We start from the raw sequence: 19,068 nt of genomic DNA, 5'->3' as shown, positions 1-19,068 counted from the left end.
GTCAATCAGTCAATCAGTTTGGTAAACACTCACTCTGATGTATGAAATGCTAAGTTAGATCCACATAATACATAAACCAAACATAATGGTGTATGCCCATAACTACTTGCAAGATGAATGTCAGAGGCTTAGAAATTCAAGGTCATCATCAACACACAGCAAGTTCACAGCACTGTAGTAACCATCATAAAACAAAACAAATGCTTTATGTTGGTGGTGTATGCCTTTAATGCACTCGGAAGACAGAAGCAGGTGGATCTTTGTGAGTTTGGGAACAGCCTGGTCTACAAAGAGAGTCCAGGACAGCAAAGGTTATACAGAGTAACCCTGCATAACCTTTGTGTTTCAAAAAACCAAAAAAAAAGAAAAAAGAAAGAAAGGAAGGAAGGAAGGAAGGAAGGAAGGAAGGAAGAAAGAAAGAAAGAAAGAAAGAAAGAAAGAAAGAAAGAAAAAGAGTTGCGTGGTAAAATCTAACACACATTAAAGGGATCTCTCCGAGGCTGGGCAAGACGCCTCAGCAAGCAAAGGCACTTGCCACCAAAACTGACAATGCCAAGAGATAATTCCCTCAAGTTGTCCCCTGAGCTCCACATAAGCACTATAGCATGTATGGACCACTGAGGAAACCTGAATTCCAGCTCCCCAACTATCAGAGCCCTAACTGTATAGTTAGGAGATGCTACTTTTCTCATTCACAAAACTGATGTAAATTGTACTATAACCTATGTTTTACAGATCAATAAACGTGAGGCACAAACTTGCCAAAGACCACACAAGTAAGAGGTGGAACCACAGCCAGGTGGTGGCACACGCCTTTAATTCCAGTACTTGGGAGGCAGAGGCAGGTGGATCTCTGTGAGTTAAGAGGCCAGCCTGGTCTACAAAAGCGAGTTCAGAAAAACCAAGGCTCCACACAGAGAAACCCTGTCTTGAAAAACCAAAAAGGTAGAGCTTTTCAGCTTCCTTTTTTTTTTTTCAAGACAGGGTTTCTCTATATAACCTTTACTGTCCTGGACTCTCTTTGTAGACCAGGCTGGTCCCAAACTCACAAAGACCTACCTGTTTCTGTCTTCCAAATGCTGGGATTAAAGGCTTGCACCACCAACACTGGGCATGCTTTGTTTCTTTGGTTCTGACACTGCCTGGCTCACAGCAGACACTACAAGGACACCTACTAGTACTGTTGCTATTATTTCCTAGTCTATGATTAATCTGCAAAGATAAGAAAGAAATTGGATTGTTAGAGGACAGGCCTAGTGGCAACCTTCAATACAACCTGATACTGAAACAAGAAACAGCATAACACATATTTATTAACTAAAACTACATGAAGGTCAAAGTTGCTGCTTAGATTAGTATTTCAGAGACTACAAAGCAACACAAAAGATTAACCCATGAACAAGACAGAAGCTGTTTGTGAAGCTGTGACAATAGCCCATGAAGAGAGGATTTAGTCTCAAGTGAAGCAGAAAGACATTTCCATAAACTCAAGAACTATTCCAGAGATAAAAAGCAGGAGAGCTTGGTGACTGAGTGGATGTAGAGGGGGACATTTACACTGCCAACAATGGAACACAGGTCACTGAAAAGGCTTAGCAACTGAAGATACTTGCTGTCAAGTCTGAACCCACGTTGTGAAGAGAGCTGACACCTGCAGGTTATTTTCTGACTTCTGTGTATGTGACACACAAATAAATGATTTTAGGAGTTTTAACAGGAACAGGTTAGCAGGCAGGAGAGGGTGGGGGTGAGGTGGGGCAGGCGTGCAGATAATGAGTTAGCATCAGACACAATGAACTTGAGTATGGATTACACAAAGAGATCAGCAAGAGTTAAACTTGCACTTGTGACACTAGTTCTTTGGAGGCAGAAGGTTTGAGACCAACTTGGGCTATGGTGCTAAACTGTTGGGAGAGAGGAGAGACATACCTGTAGGTCTGGAGCAAACTCTCAGTATACCTGGAACACATCAACATACGTGTGACAGATGAAGCCATAGGTGTGAATGAGCTTGCCCAGGGAGTAAGTACGGCAAGAAAGCCCAAGAAACAGCAACAGCTTAAAGGTAGGCCACAAGCATGAAGCCTACAAAGAAAACCCAGAAGCTGTATTAGAGACACAGAGATCGAGACAGAGAAACAGAGACAGACACAGGCAGAGTAAGAGACAGGCAGGCAAACTGACTGACAGACACACATACATGCACACGCACACATGAACATGCAGACACACACAGAACCTCTGCCTGTATTCAAGCATACTACAAAAATTCCCAAATTCTACTCGGTTTCTTTCTTCCCTGGCTTGGAAACTCCCACTGCTTCCAGTAATAAAGAAGCTCCCATTGGATCAGAAGTCCTTGTAAGGAAAACACAATGAACCTTCTTTGACCCTTCACCACTGCCTGGTAAAGCCATGCTGGGAGTGTAAAGACAATATAGGCAGTTTGGGAGACAATTGGACAGAGCCTCACAAAGCTTAGAAACACAGGGTTACCGTGTGAGCAAGGAGGCTCCACATGCACCCTAAAGAAACGAACAGAACATGCTCACATACATTTGTACACAAGTGTGCAAAGTAGCACAATAGCCAAAGGTAGAAATAACCAAAATGTGCAAATGGTGAGTGGATAAACAAGAAGTGGTACATACATAAGGTGGACTATTACCTGATCAGAAAGGGGGGCAAAATATGGTCTTAGCTGTTTTAACATTTTGCTGGGCAAAAGAACCCAGGTATGAAAGGCCACAGATTACAATTCAATTCCATTTCTATAAAAGGCTAAAAGTAAGCAGAGCCACAGAGATGCAAAGTAGAAGAGTAAATGTCAGGAGCTGGGGCAGAAGGCTGGGGTCTGCATGTTCTAAACAGATTATGGTGATGGTCAGAAAGCTTTACAAATATATAAAGCCCACTAGTGAATCGTACATATCGCAATAAAAAAGGGGTTACAAATGAGGAAAGCTACACCTGTGGTAGTATGAATGAAAACAGCCCCCACAGGCCCATAGGGAGTGACACTATTAGGAGATGTGGCCTTGTTGGAGTAAGTTTGACCTTGGAGGAAGTACATCACTGGGGGTAGGCTTTGAGGTTTCAGAAGCTCAAGCCAAGCTCCCTCTCAAGTGTCTCTCTCTCTCTTTCTTTTCTCTCTCTCTCTCTCTCTCTCTCTCTCTCTCTCTCTCTCTCTCTCTTCCTGCTGCCTACCAATCTAGGTATAGAACTCTGGGCTCCTTCTCCCCATGCTTCCTACCATGATGATAACAGACTAAACCTCTGAACTGTAGGCCAGCCCCAATTAAAGGTTTTCCTTGTAAGAGCTGCCATGGCCATAAAGTCTCTTCACAGCAATAGAACATTAACTAAAAAAACATCCCAGATTTCTTCTAGCTCAAAGAATAGCGGTATCAACAATGTCCTTTGCTGAACTAACAAGAGTAATAAAAAATTTTTAAACAACCTGTAAAACAAGTTGGTGTTACCAAACAGGTAGGAAACCACTGAGGCAGGAACACAAGGCTCCAAGTCCTCTTCCATGGAGGAAGGGAACTGTGAAATACATCAGTGTGGAGGTAGCTCACCCAAATTTCTAGCAGAGGGTGACTAATCCCATGCACAAATCCCAGCAGTGCCTCTTACTTTCAAAGAGAAATGCCTGTGTGTCCATCAGCATTCTAGCCTAGTAAGCTTCAGAGAGGTGACAGACATACTACCTCTGTCAGCAGCCTACTGAGCTGCCAGTCCTTGTGAGCAATTCCATTAGGCATAAGCAAGATGACACATAGAAACAAGAAAGCCAAAGTGGCATGAGGAAAACACAAAGTTGTATATAGGAACCCACCAACAATAACCAAAACAAACAAAGGTGCCGTTTCTCTGGGCCTCAGCTCCTCCCCATCTCACAAAGCTGCTGCCCTATTAAAGGGCCCAAAACCAACACTCAAATGTTCATATCCTTCCCAGCTTGCCTGAAAGAAAATTAACTGCTAATTTTCTTGGGGTCAAAACTGAAGTAAGACTTGGGTCTCATATGATCCACCTAGACATATATTCTCAGAGTACATAAAATTACAAAGAACGGACTACCAAACCAGGAGCCTTTACTCTTTCCTTTCCATGGATCCCAAGGGCATCTAATCAGAACCCTGTACATTCTAGCTCTTCTCTTTCAAACTCATTGTCTCATTGTTTCAAAAACCTAAGCCAGCTAAGGTGTCTCACCTATGCTATTCAAATGGCTTCCCAACCTGTCCTAAAGACTTTCACTGACTTCTGAAACTCCTTCATGCGCTTGAACCTTGCCTACCAAAGAGCCTCATTTCCCACTCACCACTTAATGCTTTCTATTCCACCCATACTGAGCTTTATTCTCACCAACCTTGAACAGAAACTTCTCTCTGAAAATCCTCTCCCCTGTCACCTGTCTTCTTTACCCTTCTGAGTCCTGTCTGGTACACACCTTTAATCCCAGCACCTGGGAAACAGAGGCAGGTGGACCTCTGTGAGTTCTAGGCCAGGCAAGGCTACACAGAAAGACCCTATATATTCTTTTCTCAAAGGAAAAGACAGCAGCTAAACTACTAATTAAAGCAGTGTTCCTCAACCTGTGGGTCAAGTGACCCTTTCACAGGGGGTTGCCTAAAACCATCTGTATAGCTGATATTTGCCTTATGATTCATAACATTTGCAAAGTTAGTTATGAAGTAGCAATAATAGTGATTTTATGGTTGTGGGTCACAACAACATGAGGTACTGTATTCAGAGGCTGCAGCACAAGGAAGGGTGAGGACCACTGGCTTAGAGGAAGGGGCTCTAAACTGGGCAGGTAGGAAAGGCGCCTGTAATACCAAGTACAGGCACTAGACTGAGAAAGGAAGAAATGGCCCTGGTCCCTGAAAAGAATAGACACACTATATAATCCAAATACCAACATAAGGTTACTATAAAATACTTCAAATTCCAGAGGACTCAGGCCAAAGAATGGTAAGAAAATGCCTCCAGCACAGACCAAGAGATAGATGGTACAAGTGAAATAAAGCCTCACTCAGGACTAAGGAAGGAGATATTCTTATGTCACTGAGCAAACTTCAGTTTCTGAGCTACAGTCAGGTATGAATGAAAGTACTGCATCATTCAATACTACTAAAGTAATGTCCTTCACCTAGTTTAGGACTCATTTCACACTCAGGTTTTGCATTTTGGACTTTAATCCAACAATCTGAATTCTTTTTTTTTTTTTTTTTTTGCCTATGCTAATAGAAGTTCTATCAATTCAGAATTTTTATAATCTCCTTTCACCTGTGGCCATTCTTTAATTCCATTCATACCTTCGCTCAGCAACTTCAATGAGTTATCAAAGCTTCATTAGCTTGTAAACAAACTGTTTCTCAGATAAACTCAATTGCTCCACACAAGGATCTTAAGCAAATAAATAAGTACAAAACAGGCAGAGATTATAAATCAGGGCAGACAAATCTGTATCTAGCTCCACACCAGTAAAGAGCATTCTATCAATATAGTAAAATGCTAATCTCCTAATTAACAACCTAATTAGGTAATTATGGCTTTGCAGAGGGATGCCGAAATGAAATATGACAACATGGTCACCTCTTTATATGGCACCTGTGGGCCTTTTCAGCTGTCATCCTGAAGAGTGCAGTATCAATTTGAGCAGATGACAAAGCGCTGTCATTTTTCATTCTGATAATACACAGAATGCTTTGGACAGAGCAGTTTACAAAGGAAACTTGCCTGGTATTTTCCTAATTTAAATACGCTCACACTTGTTAAATTTTGTGCATGTTTTTATACCACATACACAAAAATGACCATGCACAGTTTTAAAAAGTACCTAACTGGTAATAATACTTAATGTGCAGGCTGACAGTACTTTATTTGTGAAATACATAATTGGAAGAGTCTAAGGTAACAATTCATCATGTCATTTTAATATTCATATTCTTACTAACACTATAAAAATTAAAAAATAAACTCATCTTCAATGTTTTCTTACTGAATAAAAAAAGATGGAATTTTTTGAAAGTAAATTAAAATAAAGACCACCCTGAGCAAAATCAATTAGGCCACATAGGTGACTTTCACCTAGCCTGTTTTGTAAACATAAGCAAAACTTGACTTGATCTATTTCTCCTAAATGCTTGCTTACTTTACAGCAAACCAGAATCTAAGCTCAGCCAGTGATCTACAGCTACATCTAACCCGTAATTCCGTAACTAGGGTCTCATCCACGAAAGATATCAGATAGGGCAACTGTACAGCCACAACCAAGTATTTCCTTTGCTTTACTTCATTCTTACTGTAACAATGTCAACCTGAGTAGAGCAACTGAACCACTTCTGGTTTAGAGCCTCTCAATCATGGGCTATTAGGAAGAGCTTGCTGCTAGGCCTAATGAACTCAAACCCTGAAGGCAAGAACTGACTGTAAAGCTGTCCTCTCATCTCCACACAGGTACGATGGCACATGCACCCACACGCACATCACACACAACCAAATACACAGAACTATGTTGTACCTTAGTTGACCTTGTGTATTTGTCCCATCGCCCTAGCCCTGTGCACCATCATATGGGTCCTGGGAATTGAACTCAGTTTATCAGACTTGGAAGCAAGTGTCCTTACTCACTCAGCCATCTTGCCAGCTCTTAGTCAGCCTGGGTGTTTTTATTTTGTTTTGTTTTTTAACACAACTTATTTTCTCTATCAAAGAAGCATTTCACAATATATAAGCTTTAAACTCACAAACTCTTGTTGTTTTTTTGTTTTTGTTTTTTAAGATAGGGTTTCTCTGTGTAATCTTGGCTGTCCTAGAACTTGATTTGTAGACCAGGCTGGTCTCCAAGCCACAGAGATCCACCTGCCTCTGCCTCCTGAGTGCTGAGATTAAAAGCATGTGCCACCTCCCCTAGCGAAACTCACAAACTCTTATCAACTTGATCCACTAGCAACATTAACTTCCAGAAGGCACATAAGTCACCTGGAAATAAAGACTAAGCTGTCACAGGCCTACTCCCATCCCACTGGCACTGAACAAATGATAGCCAGCATGTACTCACCAGTACCCAATATAAATGCTATTCTTCCATGATTTTTTTTTTTTGAGACTCTCACTATGTAGCCCAAGGGCCCTCAAGTTCATGATCCTCCTGCCTCAGATTCACAAGCAATGGAATTACATGTAGACCATCATGCCCAGCTGCAGGAAAAATCCGTGACAAAAACATTTTTTTACATTTATAATCCTTTAACAGAGATTTTTAATAACCAAAACTACAAGCTTAACTGCATTCATAACTCTACCATAAAGCTTGAAATAAATACCGCTCAAGGTCTTTTCAGAAACTTTACCAAATTTACTAACTTACAGTCAGACACGTAATGACAGGTGACCCTCTCACTACCAATTTTTGCTAGCAATATACAGTTTCATCAAATCTTTAAACTTCATATCATAAGGTTATACCTACACTCACTCCCTCATAAATGATGAAAAACTATAAAGCATTAGTGTATATGAATAAGGAGAATTCTCAAAGCGGATGACAGTCCCACAGCAAGGGACGTTCCAATATCCAAAACTAAAGCAGCATGAAATAGTTTCAAAAGTACCAAATTAATAGGTCATGCTGGCCTCAAACTCAGAGATCTCCCTGCCTCTGCCTCCTGAGTGCTAGGACTAAAGGCTTGTGGCACCATGCCCAGCTTTACTATAAATTCTAATGTTACTCAACAGATAAATTTATTTAACTACTCCAAAAAAAAGCATACTGAAACTTGTCTCAACAGTACATAGTAAAGGAACTTCATCAACCCTGGACAGAGGGCTAAAATCCAGAATATATAAACAACTTAAGTTAAACAGCAACAAATCAAGTAATCCAATTAAAAAATGGGGTATAGAGCTAAACAGAGACTTCTCAATAGAGGACTATCAAATGGCAGAGAAACACTTAAAGAAATGCTCAACATTCTTAGCTCTCAGGGAAATGCAAATCAAAACAACCCTGAGATTTCACCTGACACCCATCAGAATGGCTAAGATCAAAAACTCAAGTGACAACACATGCTGGAGAGAATGTGGAGAAAGAGGAACCCTATTCCATTGTTGGTGGGAATGGAAACTTGTACAACCACTTTGGAAATCAATCTGGCACTTTCTCAGACAATTAGGAATAGCGCTACCTCAAGATCCAGCTATACCACTCCTAGGCATATATCCAAAAGATGCTCAAGTATAGAACAAGGACATTTGCTCAACCATGTTTGCAGCAGCTTTATTTGTAATACCCATAAGCTGAAAACAACCCAGATGTCCCTCAATTGAGGAATGGATACAGAAATTGTGGTACATTTACACAATACTCAGGATTAAAAACAAGGAAATCATGAAATTTGCAGGCAAATGGTGGGAACTAGGAAAGATCATCTGAGTGAGGTATACCAGAAGCAGAAAGACACACATGGTATATACTCACTTATAAGGGGATATTAGACATATAATATAGGATAATCATTCTAAAATCTGTACACCTGAAGAAGCAAGAAGGAGGACCTTCAGTAAGATGTTCAATGTTCATTCAGAAAGGCAAATGGGGAGGACATTATAAGAGGGAGAAAACAGGGCACAGGGCAGGAGCCTACCACAGAGGGCCTCTGAAAGACTCTACCCAGCAGGGCATCAAAACAAATGCTGAGATGCATAGCCAAACTTTGGGCAGAGTGCAGGGACTCTTATGAAAGAAGGGAGAGATCAAAGACCTGGAGGGGGCTGGAGCTCCACAAGGAGAGCAACAGAACCAAAAAATCTGGGCACAGGGGTCTTTTCTGAGACTGATACTCCAAATAAGGACCATGCATGGAGATAACCTAGAACCCCTGCATGGATGTAGGCCATGGCAGCTCAGTGTCCAAGAGGGTTCTATAGCAATGGGAACAGGGACTGTCTCTGACATGAACTCAGGGGCTGGCTCTAGGATCACCTCCACCTGATGGGGGAGCAGCCTTACCAGGCCACAGAGGAAGACAACAAAGTCAGTCCTGATGAGACCTGATAGACTATGGTCAGATGGAAGGGGAGGAGGACCTCACTTATCAGTGGACTGAGGAAGGGGCATAGGAGAAGAGGGAGAGAGCGTGGGATTGGGAGGGGGCTACAGCTGGGATACAAAGTGAATAAACTGTAATTAATAAAATAAAATTTAAAAATAGTACATAGTAGTCATGTATGCTAATTAATTCAAAAAGTACAATCAAAATTACGGTGACTAATTTCAGGATCCAGATGTGAAAATCGTATTTGCTCATATCTACTCCCTAGTGTCAGTCCTGAATGTCCCATGTCCCTGAATGTCAGACCCTACTTGCATCTCTCTAAAAGCACTGGGGTTCACACCAAGTACTGACACAGTCTCTTTTAGTTCTCCCGAGTACTGCAGGCTGATATCGCTAACACCACTCTGCAGACTGTCTAGGTCACAGTCAGTGACAGACAACTAGTATAAAAGCCAGATGGTTCAGAGGTTAAGAGCATTGGCTGACCTTCCAAAGGTCCTGAGTTCAATTCCCAGCAACCACATGGTGGCTCACCACCATCTATAGTGAGATCTGGTGCCCTCTTCTGGCGTGCAGCACACATGCAGGCAGAGCACAATATATATAATAAATAAGTCTTAAAAAGAAAGTGCTGTTTTCAAAAGAAACATTCTTTCAAACGATTTCATGCCCATTTCTGTGCTAAAGCAGTACTTACAGCATAGTACCTTAGAACAAGGCCACAGGAGCAAGGGGAAGAGTTGAACACTGTCATTTCTTTAAAACTATGCACCTTCAAATCACTTAACTGTGCCAACAACAAAGCATACTTGTAAAAACATGCTCTATCGTAGAATATTATGAGCTCAACATTACACACATTTAGAGATTAGTCTGACATAACACTCAATTTACTGCACAAGCACTGGAAGTAACTCCAATAATGATTTTTTGCAACATTTCAGGATTGGTTGGTTTTGTTTGTTTGTTTGAAGTGGTTTCTCTCAGTTTTCTCATTTTTAATTTCTTAAAACTATTTTCTAGCTGGGAGCGGTGGGACACATCTGTGATCCCAGCACTCAGGGAGACAGAGGCAGGTGGGTGGATCTCTGTGGGTTCCAGGCCAGCAGCAGTCCAGGATGGTGGTGGTGGTGCATGCCTTTAATCCTAGCACTTGGGAGGCAGAGGCAGGTGGATCTCTGTGACTTCGAGGCCAGCCTGGTCTACAAAGCAAGTCCAGGACAGCCAAGGCTACACAGAGAAACCCTGTCTCAAAACAAAAACAAAAACAAAATACTTCCTACTTTCAATTCAAATTGTGTTTCCTATCTTAACCTTACTTCCTTGATATACCCAGACTGCTGCCAATTAGTTGATAAAATATGAATGACTACTTAGGATTTATTTTCTCTATTTTTATATTGTTATTTCTTTATACAACAGAGTATGAATGAAAACAAGGATCTAAAAGACCAGTATTTAATTTTCACCTGGCGGAAGAAGGAGATTAAAATAAGGGTAAACTCTAGGCTGGGAACTCCCTGACCATATTTCCCTTACTCTGCTGGGTGACTCCTTGTCCCCTTCCAGTCTCATACAGAAATAGTCAACAAAGCACTGCACATTTGAGCAGAGCACCAAGGTCCCTTGGAAGCAATAACAAAGAATACAAGGCAGGGCCTGGCCTGTCATGCAGAGCAAAGGAAGAGCACCAGAGATATGAGACATTCTCTCTGGGAGCCTGCCAGTACCCTGCTGTGTGACTTTAAGCACAGCAATTCCTGAAAAGATTACAGCAAAACTTGAATTTCATTATTTGCCATCCAGAGAAGGGAAGACCCATGGACCTGCAAGCGGTTTGCACAGACTTTGAAGGCTTGCTCCGTGAGCTTATTCTGGAAGTGAGTCCCTCTCAGACGAAGGTACCTTCTACAAAAGGATGTTTTTCTGGCTGCTAATTTTCTTTTTCTAAGGGGTTATGAAGGCAAAGGAAATATGGTATGCAAAAACATTATCAAAGGAATAATACCACTGTATTTCATGGTGTTGTACAGAGGACCAAAGGGAGGATAGGTTGACGGCATTTACAAGCACCAAACCCATGTCTCACAAGGTCCCCTCATTCAAACCTCATCCCTTTGAAATTCAGCCAGATGAAGTGAGAAAGCCATACACTGACCATTCTGCAAAACAGAGCAGCAAGTATTAAAATATTCCTCACACTGGTGACTTCTTATCAATAACACCATCAGGACACTTCCTTTGATACACTGACTTCTAACAAGGGTTCTAGAAACTCCAGGGCAGGGCACCTTCATTGGGAAACTGTAACAGACTTCTTTGTCACTGGCAATCTAACATCTAGTTGCATCCTTAACAGTAAAGCTAAAACATCAGAATAACCTATTTCTAAAAGATTCGGAGTCTGAAATTTGTAAATCCACTAAACTGGAACAGTTTCCAAAGTCTTCAGTTGAGTCAACAAGCAAAATGCATACTCACCAAAAAGAAAACAACAAACAAACAAACAAAAGAACCTGAAACATTAGATTAGCTGACAGGCTCTGAGTGCAGAGGCCACCTCCATTCCTCACTGTGCCTAGCAGTGACATTCCACTGGTGCTCTGTACAAAACTAGCTCCTCTTTGTAGCATTTCTACCAGGTCCTTATCCATACAGTAAGAACAAGCAGGATACTGCAGGACTGAAAAGGCCAGTAGACATCCTTTAGCTCAGTGATTTTCAACCTTCCTAATGCCGTGACCCCTTGATAGGATTCCTTGTGTTGTGGTAACCCCCAACCATAAAATTATTTCTGATGCTCCTTCATAACTGTAATTTTACTACTGCTTTGAATCATACTGTAAATATCTGATATGCAGACGGTTTTAGGTAACCCCTGCAAAAGGGCCTTTGGGAGTCATAACCCACAGGTTGAGAACCACTGATCTAGCTTAAAACACCAATTGTATAAACTCAGGAATTGTTTTGTGTACTTTTTGACTCCTGGCAGTAAAGCCTAGGACCTTGCTCCTGCTAAGTACTCACTCTACTTCTGGGCTTGACCTGGCCCACCCTGCAAAGTTGTTTATCGAAAAATCTATAAAACCAGGATGCTTACACCCTCCCACGCAGGGACAGACATGAAACAGTTTTGGGGACAATGTCATGAGTAAGCACTCAGTGGCTACCACTGTCACCATTCCCTCCTGTGGGCTCTGTGGCACACTATGGCAGCATATACAGAAAGTGACTATTTTCTCTGCGCACACTTATTCCCCACAGGAATGTCAAAGACCTCAAAGTGGGGACTTGGCTTTCTTCTAGTGGCATTCCAGTGCCTAACATTTTGCCTGGAACTGCTGAATGAATAACAGTCCCTCCAAGTCCCTATCAACTGGCAGGTCAGAGTACAGCGGAAACTGATCTCAAGCCTGGCTTGAAGCTCTCAGAGTCTAGCCCTTCCACTTTACCTCTCAAATGCCTGCTAAAAGCAGCAATGGCTGCTTTTAGATCCTGGGATATGCCTGAAAGGTTTTTTTAATTTCATTTGAGTAAGACTTCATAGGACACTGACTTCCAGTAAATCTGTAACAGCTGAGAAACACTTGCAATGACTTGCTTTACCTGGACTAGAAACCGCCTCACCCCCTAAGATCACTTCCCAGAGCTCTCACAGCTATCACTAGGTGGATCTGACAACTTGCTTAGGACCAGAAGTGATTTCAGATTTTCCTGAGTTTTGGAGCATTTACACAGACTTTACTAGATGAGCATCACTGACTTGAGAATCCGAACTCTAAACTACTGAGCAGCAAGCTCAAGGTGTGGTCCTCAGGCTCCACCAGGCTCTCTCTGGTTTTTGATACAGGGTAGAACAGCACTGGCTCCACCAGGTTCCTAATCCACATCAGCTCACGAAATAAAAAAGCACTCCATCCCCAAGATGAAGAAAATGCTGGTTAGAGTTAAGCAAATTGCCAAGGTCACATAGCTAATGAGGTTGCCATGCCACACAAAATACAAATCCAGAGACCATGACTATCCATCCTCCATAATCGACTATTACACTAATCAACCCACCCATCATCTCCATGCTATGGCAGATAATATGCTTTTTCCTTTTTTTAAGATTTACCGTTTTTACTCTACTTTATGTGTATGAGTATTCTTTGTGCATGAACACCAAGTGCCTTCCCTGGTAACCACAGAGGCCAAAAACATGGCATCAGATACTCTGGAACTGGAGTTACATATGGTTATGAGCCATGCAGGTGCTGGGAACTGAATTCAGGTCCTCTGGAAGAACAGTCCATGCTCTTCACCACTGAGCCATCTCTCCAGCCCAACATGTCTTTCTTAAAAATGGGTTTCACCATTGCACAGGCTGGCCTCAAACAATCTGTGCAAGTACTCTGCAGCCTCACCCTACCAAGCAGCTGAGACAGGCCTGCACTGCAGAGCCCGACTTGTCTACCTTTAGAGGACTTTCTGAACTACCCATTTCAGTGTTCTTACTCATCCTCTCAGTCAGTTGTTTCAATAGATATTTACACGGAGTATCATGGTAAGAAAGAAGGCAAGACCAGGCTCTGTCTCATACCAGCTATGTAACTATCCTGCATCTTCCTGTCTGTAAACTTTAGTTAAAATGATTAAGTGAGAAAAACTAAAGTTCAACTTACCTCACATTATACTCATTCCCTTGACCAAATGTCACCTCTCAAAAGCTAACACTATATATCACTTCCATATCACAGAAAAACTCACAGCTCTATCTGACGGTGAGTGAGTAATGTTCCTCTCACAGTAGAGCTCCCTGTACAGTGACTAAGTCTGATACTGAACTGCCATACCATGTCTGACCTATATCCATGCACAGGAAATGCTTTCTAGGTATACTGTAAATAACAAGTATTTATGGGAATTTAGGTAAGAAATCATTCCCAGGGCTGGAGAAACTGTTCAGCAGTTAAGAGCCAGTACTGCTACTATGGAGGATCCAAGTTCGGTTCCCAGCACCCACAATGTGCAGCCCACAGCACTGGGGGCTCCAGCTCTAGGGGATGACACAGTCTTCCTCTCTTCTGCCCTCTGTGGGCAACTGCCCTCACATGTACACAAACCCCATATGGACACATAGACATATCTTAAGAAGAATTCTTAAAAACTGGGGTTGGGGGACCAATCATTCGAAGCTGGGATTGTCCCTACTTGGTTAAATGAAGCCACCTTCAGTTGGACCATGGGAAGTATTATCAATAACAACCAGAGCCTAGGAAACTTCCAGGAAGGGTAATTAAATCAATAAATGCTTAAAGTACTTGGAAACAAATCTAAAGTGATTCGAGAGCCTACCTATCCAGAGAAAGGGCCTGTGGTGGGGACTTTTTCAAGCTTAACTGTAAAAAGCTGGCCTGGGACCTCAGGAGCAGAGAGGCAGTGCAGGCACTATACACATTTAATAGCTGAAGCAGGTGTGAGTGCACAGCTGAAAAGAAAAAGGGCACCTGATATGCACACCCCCAGACTCGGGTAAGCTTTGGGGGGTGTAACTGAAAAACGGGCGATTATCACTGATCAAGATTTTTCACTGCAGCTTGTGTGGCTTCTGAACATTGAGGAATAACGCACTTTATTTCTGCTCTGGTGGTTGTTCACAAGAGGGACCCACCCTTTCGGTTAGTCAAGTGAATGCCGACCTTTTAAACTGGTGTGTCTGTCCACGTTACTGTTTACGTTTAGGAAGGTTGTGAACTTGGTCGTTTGGGGGTTTAATAACAAATATGGTGCTTTGCACAGAGGTGGGGACAATGACAGTTTCAAATATTTGCAGTCACTCAAATGAAGTTGTAACAGATTTCGAGGTCCCTGGTTCATCTTATAGTTTCTGGTTCGAGTTACACACTTTTTAAACCTGTAATTCTTTCTTCCCACCCATCCCCCAGTTTTATCATCCCCTGTCACTCCCATAAACAGAAAACACGGAATCCAAGTTCCCAGCAGCACTCTAGGTAGGAAAGCAATATGCGAGACTGTTGCAGGACTACCCAGGCAATGCTTTGAAAACTTGATTTCACAGGATGGAGCCGGGACAGAGGATTTCGGGCCTGAAACCGCCTGAGCCAAGGGCGCCCCCGCCCCCGCCCCCACACCACCAGGTCCACAGCCTCTCCTCACCTAAGTCACACACCCTGCTGTCAGGCTCGAGAAGGGCCAGAAAATGGATGCTCCCGGGCTACCGAGCACGGCCCTGACGGGCGCCGCTGGGCAACGCGGGCAGCGGGGTGCTGAGGAGCCGCAGGGTCCCGCGGGCGAGGGGGCGGCGGCTGGGGCAACCTTTACCTGAAGCTGCTTTCACACTACGGGCCGCCTCGCCCAGGACACGTCCCTGAGGGAGGCCCCGGCTCCCCAACGCCTCCCGGCCCCTGCACCGAACCCTTCGCCCACGAAGTCCTCGGGGACCGGCAATCCTACCGGCCGGCTCGGCTGCCGCGCCCCGGGCTTGCCCTCATGACCCCGCCGCTCCGCGCCGCCGCCGGCCGGCAACAACAGCTCTGTTACCCTGAGCCGCACCACGACCCGGAACCGCAACCGGCATACCGGAAGTCCCTGATCGGGAAGGCGCCTCCGGCTGGGGACGCAGTGCGCAAGCCCCAGAGCCAGGAACGAGGAGTCGCGGCCTCCCGGGGGGCGGGGCAAGGGGAGGGATTTGTTGAGTGCCTTGCGCATGCGCGCTGCTCTAGGCCGGTCTGGAACTGACCTCGGTTTACCCTTAATTGTAGGGCTTTCCGTAAGCTATTTCTTCTTAATTTTACAGGAAAAAGTCTTCATCTTAACCTCCAAGTCAGAAAGAAGAGTTCACTGCAACTATTTTTTGCTAGATGGGTACGGTATCAAACTGCTTTTTAAATTCCTATCTAAACACCCCGATTAGCGCAGCTCTCAGACCTCATCAGAGAAGTCTCTTTCTGCAGTAGACGGTGGTTAGGAAGAAACTCACAACTGGCCAAAATGCAGAGGTGAAAGGTCTATGGAGTGCTCACCCACAAGTGGGCCCATCACACCTCCACTCCGGAGAACTCAGGGACCATGAGGAAAGGGAAACAGATCGCAAGAGCCAGAGGTCTGGAACAAACATCTTATAGACAAGACAGGCTCTCTACATTCATGAATTCGCAGCACCTCAGTTAGTGGCCACTGTAGGGAAGGAGAGTCCTTTTACCTTACGGGTGTGGCCCCTGGTAGATCAACCATCTCCAGTGGATGGCCCCACACTCAGGAGTATATGGGCAACACAAATTGAAATCAAAACAGTTTTTGCACAGGGAGGTTAGTCAGGAATTTGGAAGAGAGTAGGGGTGGATGTTCAAGATACTTTGTATGTATGTGTGTATATATGGATGGAATGGTAAACATTTAATTTCTCTTTAAAAAGTCAAATACCAATTCTAACTTTCTGTGAGCCTTTGTGTGCTCCACCTTCTCTCGATCGATAGCCGTAGTTCCAACTTCTGAATATTGCTATAAGAATCACATAGGTTGGTTGATACATGAGAAACACCAGCACAGCACCCAACACATCATAAAAATGTTAACACTCTCATCATCCACAAAGTAATGATAACAACCGTTTTAAGGACTGGCAAGAATTTTGGGTAATTTGTGAAACATTCTGAAGTGGAAATCGGTAGCAGAGAGCTGGGGTGATCGCCTAGTAAATCACTTGCCATGCAAGCGTGAAGACCAGAGTTTGATCTCCAGGACTCATGTGAAAATCTGCATCGGGTGGTCCACACACACAAGCCCAGAGAAACAGAAGTGGGCAGACCTCAGGGCCAGGCTGGCCAGTCAGTCTAACCTAATTGGTTGACTCTTGAGATTCACAGACAGACCCTATCTCAAAAAAATTAAGTTGACAGAGACAGACTAATCTCTGTGTGCTTGAGGACAGCCTGGCTTATTTATCAAGTTCTAGGCCAGCAAAGATTGCACAGTGAGATTCTGTTTCAAAAAAAAAAAAAGTTTGGATGGTGTTTGAAGAAGAATCATACCTGAGATTGTCCTCTGGCCTCCATGTGCACACCTACACACACAAACACACACACACACACACACACAGCACAAAAGGGAAAGTCATGGTGAAGACAGGGTATAAATTTTGTGATGCTAATGATGCTAGTGTTCGCCTCCTTGAGAAATTGTCTGGGAAGCCTCTAAAAAATTCATTTCAGCCAGCCAGGTGTGATGCCAAAGTTGGTGTAACCCCTGCACCTGGGAAGCTGAGGTGGGGGGTCAGGCACTGAGCCCACCTGAGCTATGCAGCAAGACCCCGTCTTTTAAAAAAGGACAAGCCATGCTTAGTGGCACACACCTGTAATCCCAAAATTCAGGGAGGCAGAGGCAGGTGGAGCTCTGAGTTGAAGGCCAGCCTGATCTACAGAGTGAGTCTTGGATAGCCAGGGCTTTAATCCCAAACCACAAAGATAGTTTGTAGAAGGACACATCGATGTTTGAAAATGATGTCTACTTGAGTGGCAACAAAATGACAAATCAGAGAAAGATTTGGCAAAATAGGATATGCCCAACTCTCACATGAACAGAGAGGAAAGAGAAGTGACCTAAGAGAGAGCAGTGCAGAGGGAGAGAGAGAGAAGGCAGTTTTACAGAGGCAGGTTGAACAGAGAACAAGCTAGACACAGGTAAAGACAAAATGAGCCAGAAAATGAGAAAGAGCCAGAAGATTAGAACAGATTGCTAGAGTTAGTTTGAGGCCAAACAGATCAATTCAATCAAAAGTAGAGAGAAACTAGTTTAAATCAGTCAGCTTGGGGAGAAGTTTGAGCCAGAACAGTTGAGTTGAACCACCCAGCCAGAGTTCTGAAAGAGCTATAAAGATAAGCTTATTCAACAGTGAGTCTCAGAGGCTGAAAACATTCTAGGCCTAGGTTAGATTTTATGGAGGCTAGAAGCTTTCAGGGCTAAGCCTAGGTTAGCAGATGGAGGCAGTAAGTTTCAGAAATGACATGGCAGGCAGGCCATTAGTCTAATAAAGGTTACTTTTACACCACACCAGTTTTACCCTAGAGATTCACTTAAGCAGTATATGATTGGTCTCTTACTTCTAACTTGGGGGAGAGGAGAGAAGCACCCACCAACTGGATTCTGACACACCACCATGTGTGTCATCAGGGCCCTGATGTAGTCACTCTTAAAACAGTACGTGTGAATGAGGGTGAATGTTCAATTTTCTAGGTCTATTCTATAAGGTTTAGGAATTTCTGTCCTTTCTGCCTGTTTCGAATGGAACCTAGACCTAATCTGCTAAGCCAGGGCCACACTGAACCCCATTCCAGGGCCCCTCTAGATCTTTGTTACAGGATATTTGATTATTATACATAGAAAAACCTAATTGTTAAATATGAAAGCTTAAATAGATGTCAGATGCAGTTGGGTGTGTCCTGGAGAGATGCATGTACCTCTAAAAGCCTCCATAGCTAAGAATGCGAAAGAATGGAAAGTTCTTGCTTATTTTAAGGCAAGTTGCTTGGGAGAGATGTTGTGGTCTTTGCTCTATGACCAGAGGCTAAGTCATGGGGGGGAGGGGTCGAGCTACCCCACCATAAAGGTGAAATGGTTGGACCGCTACTGACTTGGCTTGGAGCCTCCCCACCACGACAGTGGCGTGGTTCAGCCTATCAAAGGTGTAGGGGAAGAGCTAGAGACTTCTTTCATAGTAATTGGGAGCTTTGAGAGCTCTCCTCTTTTGGCTCGGAAGAGCCTTTATGGAAGGAGCGACAAGTAAGAGATAGAAAGCTTCTCTTTGGACTTGTAGGAACAACAGAGAAGCAGCTGGAAGGACACAGGTAAAGCATTATTCTAGGAGAAAGAGCCAAGGAGCATTCATGGGTGTTGCGCTCTCTTAAACTCTATTTTATTTGGGATTCCTTAAAGCCTCTCCCTTCCAACCCCCCCCCCCCCGACCCTAGATAGGAGAAAGAAGGTTAGTGGGACAAGG

General features: G+C 43.5%; 1 protein-coding gene across 7 annotated transcripts in view; it reads right to left on the bottom strand.

Annotated features, from left to right (window-relative positions):
* Mapkap1 (MAPK associated protein 1) overlaps positions 1-15,640 on the bottom strand; it is a 212,471-nt gene extending 196,831 nt beyond the window's left edge. For 2 of the 7 annotated variants that reach the window (XM_021645724.2, XM_060389986.1), the window contains exon 1: positions 15,231-15,368. The gene's annotated coding sequence lies outside the window, so the exon portion shown is untranslated. The other 5 variants (XM_060389985.1, XM_021645725.2, XM_021645726.2 and 2 more) reach the window with 5 other exon arrangements.
* Positions 15,641-19,068: the final 3,428 nt, after the last annotated feature.

Source organism: Meriones unguiculatus, chromosome 8 (genome assembly GCF_030254825.1).
Source record: "Meriones unguiculatus strain TT.TT164.6M chromosome 8, Bangor_MerUng_6.1, whole genome shotgun sequence".
NCBI lineage: Eukaryota > Metazoa > Chordata > Mammalia > Rodentia > Muridae > Meriones > Meriones unguiculatus.
The sequence above is the reverse complement of the archived record's forward strand: the minus strand, read 5'-3'. Positions and strand labels throughout refer to the sequence as shown.